Raw genomic sequence first — 15,241 nt, 5'->3', positions numbered from 1 at the left:
TAGTGTAACACTTTACAATTCAAAGACAGTAATATTGTAATATAACTACCCGGAGATCATCGCTTGCAAAGTTAGCTCAGAAAATATTATGGTGAAAATCCCATCGTCTTAGCTAAAGGTGATTCTTGTACTTGGGCCGAATTTGCCAGCAGTAATAAGGTGAGGAGATCCTGCTCACAGACAAAGGTGGGCTGTGAGAGAGGGGTGAAGTGAAGTAAGGAGAAAGGAAGGTACACCAATGCTGGTGCATCTAACTGACAATTCTCAATTACAACAACTAATTTTTTAAAGCAGATATAGGGTTGGGAGCATTGTAATGTTAACGCTCTGATAAACAAACTCGTATTAGAAGTTGTAATTTAGGTCAGCACAAAACTTAATCATGCATTAAGTTGTTTACTATTTTTGTTGCATTTGCTTTTAGAAATGTGGCACCCCGCTTCCCCCTCCCGGTTATATTTAATACTAATGACTCCTATGGATCTAACCAGTGTTTGCTAATTACAAATCCTCCAGCTGTGGGTACATTTGCTTAGCAAATATTTGTTTAATTTTAAGGCTCTAGAATATGAGCCCTGTTAAAATGTCACGAATAAGAAACAAAGATGGTCAAAATATACTGCCTCTGCTTGCCAAGATGGCAGCTTGCACTTTATCTGTGCGTAAATGCACAGAAGGCAGGCTTTCATCATGTGAAATCAGTTTGACATCTTTCAATATTTGTCACTCACTTGCCAAATAAAGGTTAGCCACATGAGTAGAACAGCCACTAAATAAGGATGTCATTTTTTGAACACATCACTGTGTACATGTGCTGTGTGACAACACACATTGGTGTAATTTATGATAATACAACTTGTCCTATAAAAAAAAAACTAAAAGGTAGCGCATGTACTTTATGACAAATGACACATCGTTTGTGTTTTAAGTTATTCCAAAAAGAAACCAATATCTTTTGCTATAAATTCTCATTTTTCTTGGTTGTCTTCTTGTTTGGTGGAATCGAAAATTACTGTAACTGCCAGACTGGATGGCAATGATCCATGGCTCCACAGTACACTACTTAGCTTTTATAATACCTGATGATTTTGAGAAAAATGGGCTTTAGTCAACCAACTCAGCTCAACTGCAGCAAAATGCAGGGAGAACAGCCTTTTAGGTAAATTGGCTGTAATGGCTCTCTCTGTACAAAACATCATTTTTTAGTGTCATGTATCACTTGTCATTTTGTAAGTGGTGGTACAAAAACAAATCACTGAAAAAGATGTTTGTGTATGATCACAGTGGCTCAAAGTGCTTTGTTACATTCGCGACCTGTTAGTCACATGTGTATAATTATGTAAATTTAACTTTTATTCCATGAAATTCACATTTTTTCTGCAGACAAGTCAAATGAACAGCAACAGCTTCAATGTTATAGTTCACATTTTAGCTGTTTAAAGGAATAGTTTGACATTTTGGGAAATACACTTATTCGCTTTCTTGCCAAGAGTTAGAGATACTCTCATAAATGTATATGTAGCTACAGCAAGCAGCCAGTTAGCTTAGTTTTTCAGAAATACTGGAAATGGGGGAGGCTCCTTCTGCCTGTAAAAAAGTCTGCCTAAAACCTCTAAGGCTCACTAAAATGTTATATCTCCTTTTAATCATTTTACAGTGCAAAACCCAAGTGTTTAAGCAACTTACCTATGGTGTTACGGTACATTATGTGTGAGACATTTTCATAGTCTGTTTCAGGTTTTATTGATCGTATTTTAAATATTACAATGAAATGTAGATATTAATACAAATGTCAGATGAACACATTCAAAAATAATCATTACAACACCTTATATTGGAGAACTTCCGTTGCGTAAACTGGATGCAGCGTTTTTCTGTTGCAGTTGTTTTTAGGGTTTGTGTGCTTTTCATTTAGCATTGTTTTTATATTTGCAGCGCGTTATGTATTTGGTTGTGTTGTGTTTTTGCAGCTCGTTTGCCAAATGCTGCGTTGTGGTGTGTTGTCAAATCGATGAAGACGTTTTCTTTGCATGTGTTTTGTCTATTTGATTGTGCTTTCTTGAGTTGCAGGGCATTTGCCCCTGTCGGCCTTCACATCTAAGACATTCCAAAAATGTTAGCAAATGTGAACAACTCTCTCCCAAATCCAAATACTAGAGTGCAAAAACTCAAATTTGTGATCTCATCAAATATAAAGTCTGGAGCTGCTCCATAGACAATGAATTAGAGATTGAAGAAGTTCTAGATGGCACCCAGGGGAATGTTCTGAGTATATGGGTCCATTTTGTGTTTCACAACTGAGAACGCTACAAAAGTTTATGCATATTATACATTTGATCTGGTTAGTTTTGGTCTCACATTGCTGCAATGCAAGCGCCTGAAAGAACTATGCATGACATAACTACGTCCTGTCATCGTCACACATGAGCTGTGTCCCCCGATATTTGTAATGGCTTGGTTTGTAGACAGGATTTCCCCTCTCTCGTATACTCTCTCAGGTGTTGGATTAAAGTAACAAAAATGTTGGCGTGTCTACACGATACAAGCCTTCCGTGACAGAACTTCTTGTATTTGGTCCAAAAGTCTTCAGTTTGATCTGTACAGAGTCCAACTCTTTTTCTCGGACCAAATTTTGTCTATTCGGTCCAAACCAAGGTCTGGGGGAAGTTTCACACCAGCAATTTTGGTTCGGATCAAACTGAAAAGTCCAAAAGTCTGAACCAAATAAGGTAGGTTTGAAAGCACCCTAAAACAAACATAACTAAATTTACACAGTGTCCCTTTTTGTGCCAGCCCAGGCTTTGATTTCATGCCAAGTTAAAGCGCTGCAGTGGGATTCATTAGCACAAATGCACATAATCAGACCTCAGACCTATCTTTGGTGTGAAGCACCTCTTAGGTTGCTCTGTGCGTGGGGTGACATCTCCCCCAAATACACATACTCTGCAATATGTATAATTCAGTAATGTCTGCTCTAGTGAGGAGGTGGAATGCATTTAACAAAGCTAGCAGCAGAGAGAGGCAACACAATTATAGCCGGTAATCTAACACGGTTTGTTCAAATTAATATGGCAATTCTGTTGTTTCATAATAATTAATCTTAGCATCTCTTCTTTCATCCAATTGATGTTTTTTCAGGATTGTATTATTCTCATTATGATGTACTAATAGAACTTGGCCTAGCTTGGTAATAGCTTAATGTGGCATAGGCGTAAAATATGATGTTCTTCCTCCACGCTTCAACACAGACAATATTGAATTTCACTCTGGGTTAGATGTACTTATTTACAGAACATATACGATGAGCTGCTGTTTGTGTCTCTGAATGATCATTACAGACTCTCGCAACTCAGGCCTAAAGCCAGACGAGTGATAGTCGGAGCTAGATCACTGAGAAAACATTTTGCTGCTGAGGAAAAAGAAATCAAAGTCATCCCTTTGTTGACCTCCAAACCTTCGTTTTTAAATCGAGGTCAGCATTGATTGACAACATCATTAACTTGGATATGTCCACAATTACCTGGTCCTTCACTTGAGCCCAAAATCAAATTAGCTTGGCTGTTATAAACAAATCAAATCAATCCGTACGTATGTATTATACCGTACAACATAATGTAACAAAGAACTTTGTCAAAGTTTAAAATAGAAATAGGAGAGGACACATTTTCACCAAACTAATCTGGGTAAAAAAGGAAAAAGACCACTAACTAATCATCATCCTTTCACATCACACAATCTCCAGTGGCCCTCCCCTCCTGCAGCCACACATAAACCTTAATGAATATTTAATGGGATATTAAACTTCTCTTCTCTTTTGTGTCCAAGGCCATTTTGTTCCGGCAATGGTGAATCAGCTGAACCCAATTTTGTGTTAATTAGTAGTATGTTTTGATGGAAACATCTCCCTGACAGTGAAAATCTCCTATTCCACTTTGTGAGAACAGCTGATGCCAATAATCAACTGGATGCATTTCTGAAAACAAGGGTTGTCTAGCAGGGTAAGCCTGTACTTATACACAGCTGTGCTTGAGCTAAATGTTAACATGCTGATATTTAGCAGGTATAATGTTTACCATGTTCACAATCTCTAAAAACATGCACATTAACAGGCTAAACTTTGCTAAACACAAAGTACAACTGGGGCCGATGTGATTTTCATTCATTTGCAAATATGAAGTCATAAACCAAAGATGGAAGGAAAAGTCAGTGGATTACTATCTCTCATTGTCAGACCTTCCTCTACAGCACTGCGGAGGAGGGTCTGGCTAGTCCACACAACATAATTGGCATTTCTTATTTTAGTCGTGCATTTGTAAAACAGCCTCTATAAATGCTCTCTCTCTCTCTCTCTCTGCAGTGACATGTGATTGGCCAAAATCTCCCGTCACAGGCTAGATTTTCTAGAATCTGAAAACAGAGCCAAGAACAGGTGCAAAAGTCTAGTTTGCTCTCAGACCACTTGAATTACAATACGCTGAAAGGTTATTATGGAACCTTTGTCCAACGACACCAACAATAAACTGCTTACCCCAACTTTTAAGTTTGGTTAGGTTTAAGCACAAAGAACACTTGGTAAAGGTTAGGGAAACATGTGACTTGCTTTAAAATTACTACTTTGAATTGTTGTCATTGTAACAATAATTACCACTTGGCCAAGGTTAGGGAACCATAGTAGTTGAAAGAAACCAACTTTCATTGTCAGTATTAAATAAACACGGCTCTGTTAAAGTCTTGATTTTTATAGTCCCAGCTCAAGCCTTAAACTTCCTCCTTGATTCTGTGACGCTATAACAATATCCCATTATTTCCAACTCAGCTCCAAATGGACAACAGTCCAATTCCTACAAGCCATGTAAACAAATATGGTTTTGGGGCATTTGTTGAAACAACTGATTGTTTTTCTTGGGAGGACAATCATCATATCTTTCTAGGGAGGAGAGTCTAAAAGAACTGAAGTCTGAATTCTTAAATTCTCAATTTCCATTCTGAACTGTGCAATTAACACAAATGCCTTAAAGGAACTACTTTATCATGCAATTTTAATTATGTACAAGGTGTTTTACCTTGCTGTGCTTGACTGAGTTTGTAGTTTGAACATGTAATGTCTCATTCACTGCAACATTTGCAGTTGGCTATAACTTCAGGAGTGAACATCTAGTTTTGGTGTCAGACACGGAAAGAATGGCTCACAATCTCACGCTGGCAGTCAACACTCTATCATAAAAGGGAAATGTATTATAGAAAAGGCACAGAAACCAATTTCTCTGCTGACAGCAGCCTCAACAGACCACAATGCAATGCAGCCTCGTGATATGCTGCGGTTTGAGTGAGGGGTGTGACTCTTTTGACTCTCACTAATGTATGCTATCGCTGTTTTCTCTTCTCTGTCTGCCAACACATACGGCCCAATGCAACAGCTCACCCTCACTTCTCTGCAGTTGTCAAAAGGCATTTAGGGAAATGCTGGGAATCACTAACTGAATTCAAAGCAAGTGTGGCAAGTTGAGGGAAGTTGGGTACCCGAAAAATAATTTATCAACTCAGTGCTAAATCACTTCTGGCATGCACTGAGCAGCACAGATTGATAATACGTAACAGTGTAAGTGTATCCAAGGGAGGATTTTTCCATTAAGTCTTCAGCCCGAGTTAGAGCCGAGGAACAAGAGAACTATTTCCATTCTCAGGGAGTCAAGACCAGTGCTTCCATTGAAAAAAGTGTTTTGCAAAATTTGTAAATTCTTTGATAACTTCTCAAAAATCGGAATCCCCTATTGAGTGTCCTATTATTATGGCATATCTATCAACCAGTAATCGCATGCCCTGGATTCCCCCAGTTATCGCTTCTGCTCACTCAATCATTGATACTTTGGCTTTAATCGGATTTGACAGCTTATCTAGAACTTTATGAAAAGAGTCGGGCATTGCAGACAGAATGACTAATATAACATGAACATATTAGACCTAACATTTTATTTTAACGTTTTATGGTCACATCAGCCACGTTAATTTTTCAACTCAGCATCGAGCAGTTACTGCCTATCCCCTTATTTTATTCTGATTGATTTATTAGGGGTATTAGGTTAATTTGAGCGAGATGCTATAGTTCCTTCTGTGTCACTTTCATTCACTGCAAAAGAGCTTGCAAGTGATGAAGAGAAGGAAGTTTTGACTCGGCATATAAAAAAATGTCCCAGTAAGTTGGTGGACTGCAATTTGTATCTCCACCCTCCTCCGCGTGAAGACAAGACAGTTTCTTTTATCTTTTTCCGCTGGGAAGGGTTTTGATGTAATGTTGAAGTCTTCCTCAAGAATAGTATTGTGATTCCCCCAGAAACTAAAACTCCTTTATCTTGTAGCTACAACGTCTGAGTCTGCCCGATTGGACACAGTGGTGAGTCAGTGAGCACAAACTGAGAATGATGGAGCCTCTCTGCCAACTTCTCCTTCCTTTTGTAAAATGCCTGTCAGGTAACAGGTGAGCGTTTCCCCAAAATAAGCATAACCTGACACATTTTTGTTATCTTCTATTTGCCAGTGTTTTTACTTTTGTGTGGTCAATACAGGCACTGCTGACACAAAAAGAGATATTTTCTAGAAAAAGAAAGAACATTTAAACGATACCAAGAGACTACAGCCGTGCCAGCAGCTCTGTGAGGCTGCACTTGGAGACTGCTTTGAGCTGTATGCTAATGTCAGCATGCTGACATTCTCACGATAAGTGTTTTTCCATCTAACTATGTTTCCATGCACATTTTCAAACTACACATAAATAATCCCTGAGTGAAACGTTAGACATTTAAAAAAAAAAGCTACATGAAAAGAAAAAAGAAAAAAGAGGTACATGAAGCGTGTGACTTAAATGGTCCAATATTGTAAGTGAGATAGAGAGCGCAGATGGAGAAGACCCTGAAATGTTGACCAATCAGAGCAGACTTAAAAAGACTTGAAGAGACGCTAAAACGGAACATTTCAGACTGAGGGTAAATACAGGTATATCCAGACGGACAGTGTCAGAAAAATCATGTGTTTTTTTAAACATTGAAGCATGTAAACATGTTCCAGTAGAACCCAAAAGTATGAACCTGAAAATGAGCATTTAAATGTCAGAAATGCTTTCCCTCCACTGTAGAGATGAAAACATCAAGTACAGTGATTAAGAGACCATAACTATACTCAAATTAATGCATTTTTCCATCACATTTTAACATTGTTTTCCTTCATTTGAGGTTGGACTGGCGCTCTTCTAATTATTTCATACTGTTGTGCTCTCTTCTCTTGCCAGGGTTTAATAGTACCTGACTGTGGAACTAGTGAAACTAACTGTTTATGTTGATGAGTTCAACTTATGTTCAACTAATGTTCACAGTAAATGTGCATTGATGTAAATTAATGCTTTGGCAAATTTTCTGTTTTGTTCAGTTATAATTCACATTACATTTGGATGGAAACTACGCTACAATGTTGATGGTTAGCAGGTATAATGTATACCATGTTCCCAGATTTAGCTCGGCCCATTAGCATGCTAAATTTAGCTATTTAACACTAAACGCAAAGCACAGCTGAGGCTGATGGGAATTTTAATTTGGAAGTATTTGGTATTAAACCAAAGTGTTGGACAAATTGGAACAAATGACCTATTAAATGAAAAGTTAAGTGATCACCAAAGTCAATACATCATCAGGAGGACATGAATGCCTGTACCAAATTTCATGGCAAAACATCAACTGTTGACAAATTATTTTACTCAGCAACAACAAAAAACATCTCCACAGTGATGCTGGAGATGAAGTCAGAGAATCAGGGGAAGTCTTTGTCTGGCTTGACATGAATGTCTGTACAACACTTTGAACCAATTCCTTGTGTATATCTTTAGATATTTTACTGGATGACTGAAAACTTTGGCCTACTGGTGGTGTTCAAGGAAAAGTGTGAAAATACCAAAGTCAGAAGAATTCCTCCTTTGTGTACTCTCTGTACCTAATTGAATATTTGCAGGCGTATCATTTGTTGTGACATGTATTGTGCACAGGTGGAGGAAGAGGATGGATTCATCTCTCCGTTTTCCCTCCTTATGCCAATGTATCCTTTTTTAAATCAAACAAATGGGTCAGCCTTTTATTCCGACAGAACATTTTTACAGGCCCTATCTGAAAAGCATGTAATACGCGCTGATCAGCAGGGTGTTTCAGCAATCAAAATCTAAAATGCTTTCCGGATTTTAGTGAGTAGCCATCAGGCAAATATTAACCTAAAATGTCAATCCATGCTGGGCAATGATAATACATGTGGTCATTCACAGAAAAGAAAAAAAAAGACTACCTACACGATATGTCAGGATTATAGAGTATGTGCACTGACCGAGCAGAATTTAGACTGATTTCTTTCCCTTCAGTTCTCCATTCCCCAGGTACTATCCTCCATGTTTTAGTGCCATGTGTTTTTACACCAACATCCTCTTCTAGCCATGTTCCCTCAGTCAGTGGAAAAATAAATAGACTAACAAAGGATACCTGTAGTGAACAGACAGAAACGAAAAGACAAAAAGCTGCTAGCAGCAGAATTTTAGGGAGACGGAGAAGGAATCTGAAGGACATTTTGAAGGAAATCATAACAAGAAACTACTAAATAAACACTCAAGATAGTCTCAGAATTTGCCAATTTTCCTGAAAATGAGCTCATTGTTTATCCTGCCATTACGCCATTGCAATAAGAAATGGTTTTAAAGTTTGTAGAGGGGCTAGATAATATTGACATATTGAGGGGTAAAGGGTAAAGGGAACTGGTTGTGAAGTCAAATTATTGCATGTTTGTCATCAATAATTTTTTTCTAATCAAAATGATGCAATGGATAGATCCATATTAGTTTTAGTCAAATGAGTCCCACTTAAAACAAAGATGCCTTCACGTACAGTACATACATTTTTAAAAGGCCACATTTCCTAAAGTGAACCTAGGGAGTTGATGCCATACCATCTAGTGTGTTTGCTGGTTTGTGTGGTTAGTTTGTGCTGGTGTAAAAGCTGTCAGTCAAACTCTATCCGCAACACCCTCCCTATGGTGGGTCGGCAGCGGTGGCCAAGTCACTGCCCATCTTCATCCCCTGGCTTCCAGCTCAACTTCTCCCTCCTGCTCCATAACCAGCAAGAGGATCTTTCCGCTGCCTCCCCCATCCTGCAAGCTGCTGCCTTTCTCTGTATGTCATTACAACTCTGCTCTTTGCAACTTTGAATTCCTCTACCACGGATGACAGGGGAAGGTGAAGCTGCCCAGATCTTATGTAAAGTCCTACTGCACTGAAACTTGGAGGGATTCCCAACCACTTTCGAAGGTACTTATTGATCTTCCTTTCCACTCCTTCAACGCATGTCATCGGGACTTCATACACAGTCAGCAGCCACATGAATCTTGGCAACAGTCTGCGTTGATAGAGCCAAGCTTTAAACTTCCCAGCGAGCCCTGATTTTTCGATCATCCGCAGCCATTCCTCAAACCGCTTTTCCGTACTGGCTATGTTGTTCCTGTCCAAAAGTAAGTCATAAAACCACTTTCCGAGACATTTGATTGGATTCTCCTAGATCGATGGAATCACTTCCTCTTGCACATGCAGCTTGAACCCACTTTGCCTCCACACTGGGTTGTGGTTGTCACAGTGAGGTTGTCCATGTAACTTCTTATTGCCCGTTTTGCCTGACTCCATTTTTGGACCCCGGGCTTCCATCTCCGCTGCAACTTAAAGTTTTAGTGTGTAACTTTTTTATAATAATGAACGTCCGTTACATTCAAGTCATTGGCAAATGAGTTGCTACAAAGCTAATTAAGACTATCAGCTCCATACAACTCTCTCTGTATTTCTCTGTGTTTAGAAATATCGTCCGTTGACTTTCGCACGCAGAAACTCAAGTGAAGATAATGACATCTTCTGATGAGTCCATCATGTTTTTTTAGTCCTCCGTGTCCTCCTTGGCAACTTTGTGGAGGAGGGGTGGGGGTGAAGCGCAATCACGTAAGGCTTGTATCATGTGGACGCGCTGATAGAATTGTAGTCATTCCTTAGAATTCCTCATGGAGGAGACAGATACTATGCATTATAGTTTTAAGCAAAATAAATAAAATACATTGTTTGTCATTGCTTTCCAAATGACTCATATAAGTGTTTTTTAATCTGATGCCCTTGTGACATAATATCAATTGTTAGGACCTCCTAAAGCTGTCACAAATCACAAGAACTGTTATTAGATTTTAAAAATTACTGTAAACTGTAGGCCACATTTAAATATGTGGGGTCACCATTTGTCACCGTTGTCTAAAAATGTGGGAGCTGGAAGCCACTCTGAACACCAGGCGGTTGAACACTTGAATATGATTATGAGACATATTCTTTTGAGGTCTCATCCAGTAACTGTTGCTGGTAGTCATGGCTCCTATCCAGCTTTTGTAAATGTCCTTCAGTTGAAGACAGATTGCCGTTCGGGTTAAAATAACTACAAAGATAAGGTAATGATCGTGGTTCTGGTTTGAAGACACACACTACATATGATGCAGCTGTTTTTCTTGGGTGGACAGTCTCCCACACTGGGAACTATGAGATTTTATTCTGATGTAACAAATAGATCCAAAACACAAGAGACCAGTGTGCAGGGATGCTGCGTTTTCTGCAGAGCATTGCTACCACAGATAAATCAGTGGGGGAGATTATCCCTGGAGCCTAGAGGAGAAGCATTTCATCAATTGGAGATCAGGACTTTGTATTGATCTCTCAGCTGATGCATGTTTGACATGACTGAAACCTCTCCCTGTTTTTGGTGACTCTTGGATCTCAGTCGATCCCCATTTCCATAGAGCACAGAGGTGGGAACTGGCTGCAGTTGGCATAAGTCAGACGTCATGCTCAAGAGGTAGTTTTTCTCTCTCTTTTTTCCTCCCACCTGTCAAACAGTTTCTTTAGTGTAACAGTTTAAGCACATTGCACAGACACTGTCCTCATATGAATTGGATTTTTAGCCTGTTTTTTTGTTGTCTTTTTGACCGAGCACTGAATTTGTGGTATACAGTGATAAAAAATCCACCATTTTATAAACGCAAATGTAATCCTCCTAATTAAAGCAGCTTAATTCAGAATGTAATGTCTTGCTAAAGATATTATAGAATCAATGGTAAAAACTATTTTCCCCATGCAGAGTATTTTATTGCCCACAATGCATTTTTAGTGGTAATGTTTTTCCAACATCTGTTACAGTGATACAGCAGCACACTTTGTAAGATACTGTAAATCTTTTCACTCTAACATTCTGGTGCCGCAACACACTTAATAGTCGAGGAAGGGGCTCCATGAATTCATTTTTAAATGAACAGAAAACAAGGTTGCTGATATCAATCGTTATGAGCAGCATTTAGTTCAATCTAAATCTTGTGGACCCACGGGTCAAAGAGATGCACATTCTCACAGACTGTACTGCTAGTGTCATGCATGGCCTGACATCTTTCTTACAGCTTACTCACACAACCCCCCCCACACACACACACACACACACACACACACACACACATACTGGCACAGTGACATTCATTAGCAAAGAGCCGTGTGAAGTGAACATGGTGGCAGTTACGTCTGACAGCAAAGTGAGGAAAACAAGTTTCATTGTGGATAGTCTGAATAAATCAGCATCTGTTTGTCAGCAATTTAGAGTCAGACGGTTGGCAATGGCTTTTTCCAATTCAGTGACAATTACCGCAACAGATACACGGAAACGCATGACAAGGGCACTAAAGCTTGTGTGTGTGTGTGTTGGCTGACACCGCATCATGTTCCTGTTAATGTACTTGAAAGATGCTGAATGGAAAGATTTTTCAGTCTCATGAATTTCTCTCTTGGCCAAATGTGTATTTATATTACTACTGGTTACACTCACAGAAAGGCTTCTCCCAGTCAATTATGAAAGCTCCAGTAAGATTACAAAAAGTGCAGCAAGGGCTACTTCACGGTGGAATTAATTTTGTGGTAATAATTCAGATTTTGCATAATGTATGGGGCTTAATTACATCCTGAATTTATGAGTAACTTTAAGGAGAAAAACTCAGACTATAGTGTTGAATTTGGAGAAAAGACAAGTTGTAAAGTTAAACTTCCTGACATCTCAAAATTACCTACATTAATCATAGCTTATGATGAAGCCAACAACCATGGGCTCTATTTACAGGATTCAATGATGTGGGTTATCAGGTTTCTGAAAACACTCAGCCAACCCCCTCAATAGGGCGGAGTAGCGACAGGATGCCAGACTCCGTTAAGACCAAGACTAAGAACTTCTCACTCTGTTATGGAGACAGAGCCCAGCCGCTCTGCAAAGAAATCTTATTGGGTTGCTTGTGTCAGTAATGATGACGTTTAAGGCTCTTACAGCTAAAGGCTGGAACAAAGATCCACCAGTGACTAAGAAGTTTTATTACAAGAAAGACAAAAATGCGGAAAGAAAGCAGAAATGTGCACATACCGATTCCCTTGTTCACTCTTTTTTTTTATCATTTATAGTTATAATGTACTTCTGTTTTCAAGAAATTAATTTAAAGTGATCAAGATATTTTTGAATAAATTTCATGGGATTACTATTTCTGTATATATTACGCTTATGAATTCTACATGTACTGTAGTGATGTCATGGACGATGAAATCGATTTCTCCCCATAAACATTCCTCTTTGTCATGTTGGCCATTAACCTGATGAGGAGCCAGTAGGGTTGACTTAACTTGGCTTTTTTCAGTCCGGTGCAATTTTTTAAGGAGCTTTAATCCAGAAATTATAATCTCAGTAGATTACTGTGTAGTGAGCAGTACATTGAGATTCCATGGAGAAATTAAATAAATGTACATGCCGTGAGCACTGTTCTTTTGTTCTACTGTGAGAACATTTAAGGGGGAATATATAATGCATCATAATAAATTTTACACTCAGAATGCAAACACTCAGGACAGTAAGTCTCGTGCCCTACATAGTACTGTAGTTACGGAGCAATTTTGGAAACAGCTCTTTTTTACCAATTTATATGAGTTCAACATGTTGCTATGTCTACTGTGTTACCAAACAGCTGCCAACTTACTTATCTACAAAAGCAGAAAAGAGCCATAAGAGGCCTCCTTCTCACCACTGGTTGAAATCAGCTACAACAAATGTTATCATAGGCTATATTTAGGCTTTGTGAAGAATTTGATTGATTGCTAAATGTGGAAATAATTTTAATAAGGGCACCCAAAACGCATTTCCTGTTTAGTGCCATATGTATACAGTACATAATATATACTGTGTACATATCTGTCAATACATGCGTTATTTTGAGCGGTAATGGTCAGACTTGAGCAAAAAAAAGATAAAGAAAAGAACCTTTTGAATGGCAAGTTGAGTCTTAAAGCCCTTCCAGATGGTTCTCTCCAGAAGACTAAATTATTTGATTTGATGTGAAAGGAGTTACTGTTGGAGTAGTGAAGTCTCAAATGAGAAAAATATCCATTTCAGTAGTACATTTAGAACAGATAAAACGTGTGACCAATTTGTAATTATTGGCGAGTTAGCTAGGACACTCAGTCATGCCATTAATCACGATTAAGAATTTGACTTAATATACAGGTAGAAACAATCTGGGTGTTAACAGGGTTTATGTGGGTTTTACTGCGTCTACACCTGTGTTTGACTCAGTGTTTGAACATTCGAGATAAGAACATTGCAGTAAAGCAAACAAAGGAGCTCCATCCACGTTGATGCGACTTTACTTTGTTGTCTCTTTCCTCTCTGCATGTTAACATGCAATTGTTTAACAGCAGTACAACCACAAAGCTGTACCTCATTTAGAAAAATATTTGTCACACTGAATAGTGTGTCGTGACAAATATAATAACAAATAGTGCTTCTCGTTTCAGTGATGAGATTTTTAGCGCGCACACACACACACACACACACACACACACACACACACACACACACACACACACACACACACAAACACACACACACACACAAACGCCTAAGTAATATTTCCACTGCATACTGCACACTACAAATGCCCCCACATTGAAACTAAGCCAGGTGCATTGATGACTCCAAAAGCGCTTTGACTGTAGGTGTGAATGAGAGCATGACGTGTGTGTGTGTGCGTGTGTGTGTGTGTGTGTGTGTGTGTGTGTGTGTGCGTGTGTGCATGCCTGTGTGCGTGCAGTAGACTGGAGGCCTGTCCAGTGTGTTTTCCTGCTTTCCGCCCAATGCACATTGGGATTGGCTCCAGCCATTGGACATGGATGACACTTACAATGAAGTAGAATGAAAACAGATGTTTACTGTCATAGTGGAAATGTAGTACTGCCCAAGCATTGAGAAGTTCATCACAGGCAATGCAATTTTTTTTCTCCATATGGCTGCTGATAATGATTGTTTCTGACACATATAAATGTAGTGTGTACAAACTGTACATCTGAAAACAACCTTGATTGGTGCATTTTGAAATCATGTAATCATGTAAATCATGTAAAGTAAAAATGGGTTCATAAACAGATGAAATAAATGACTCTTTGATCATCGCTATAATATGAGGCATGCAGTGAAATGGAAGCCAAATGCACATTCTAACAAGGCTAAGATAAAAGCTGCCCTCTACTAACTGTGTCTATCACCTCCTGTTGTTCCCACACTTTGTCAAACAGCTCGCCCATGAAAGTGAAGTAATGCATACAGCGGGTGTTATTCTTAAAAAAACAAAAAAACAAAACAATGTTGGTCTTTTTTTTAGCTGGATGGCCAAAAGAGTTGGCTTGTTATATCAAAGTTAGAGCTCATGTCCATCTCAACATGGTGACTCGTACTGGTAGGTGTGTGCAGAAGGAGGCCGGATCTAAGGATAAAGCCTGAACCCCCCATGTTGATGATCCCCATTTTTTAGCTCAAACCAAAGGAAATGGCAGACTTGGTTGAAATGTGCAAGAACAAGAGTGGCAAAAAATAACTAATGAATCACTTATTTCTCATTGGCTGCCTGACAATGTGGCAGGGAGTTTGACAGTTTCATCCACCAATGGCAGAATTCCCCCGCATTTGGCGCATAGTTGGGTGTTGATTTCAGGACCTGGGGCCTGTTGCACAAAACCAGGATAAGGACTTAAGCCGGGATATTCAAGTTATCCTGGATAAATTTGGCGTTGACTTGGTTACACAAGACCAGATTGAATTAAACCCAGCCAAGTAACCATGGAGATTTATTC

At 39.0% G+C, this 15,241-nt stretch overlaps 1 protein-coding gene and 1 long non-coding RNA gene across 2 annotated transcripts in view; one reads left to right on the top strand and one right to left on the bottom strand.

The window, feature by feature from the left end:
* Positions 1-15,241, top strand: part of LOC116690387 (leucine-rich repeat transmembrane neuronal protein 4) — a 43,198-nt gene that overhangs the window by 5,944 nt on the left and 22,013 nt on the right. The window lies entirely within an intron of this gene.
* The window catches only part of LOC116690400 (uncharacterized), a 22,705-nt gene that overhangs the window by 6,293 nt on the left and 1,171 nt on the right, over positions 1-15,241 (bottom strand). Inside the window, exons 2-3 of the long non-coding RNA XR_004332249.1 lie at positions 8,885-8,899; positions 2,020-2,024 (exon numbers count right to left, since the gene is read on the bottom strand). This is a non-coding gene — a long non-coding RNA (uncharacterized LOC116690400). The remainder of the gene's footprint in view (positions 1-2,019; positions 2,025-8,884; positions 8,900-15,241) is intronic.

This window comes from Etheostoma spectabile, chromosome 5 (genome assembly GCF_008692095.1).
Source record: "Etheostoma spectabile isolate EspeVRDwgs_2016 chromosome 5, UIUC_Espe_1.0, whole genome shotgun sequence".
Classification (NCBI taxonomy): Eukaryota; Metazoa; Chordata; class Actinopteri; order Perciformes; family Percidae; genus Etheostoma; species Etheostoma spectabile.
Note: the sequence above shows the minus strand (reverse complement) of the source record. Positions and strands in the feature narration are given on the sequence as shown.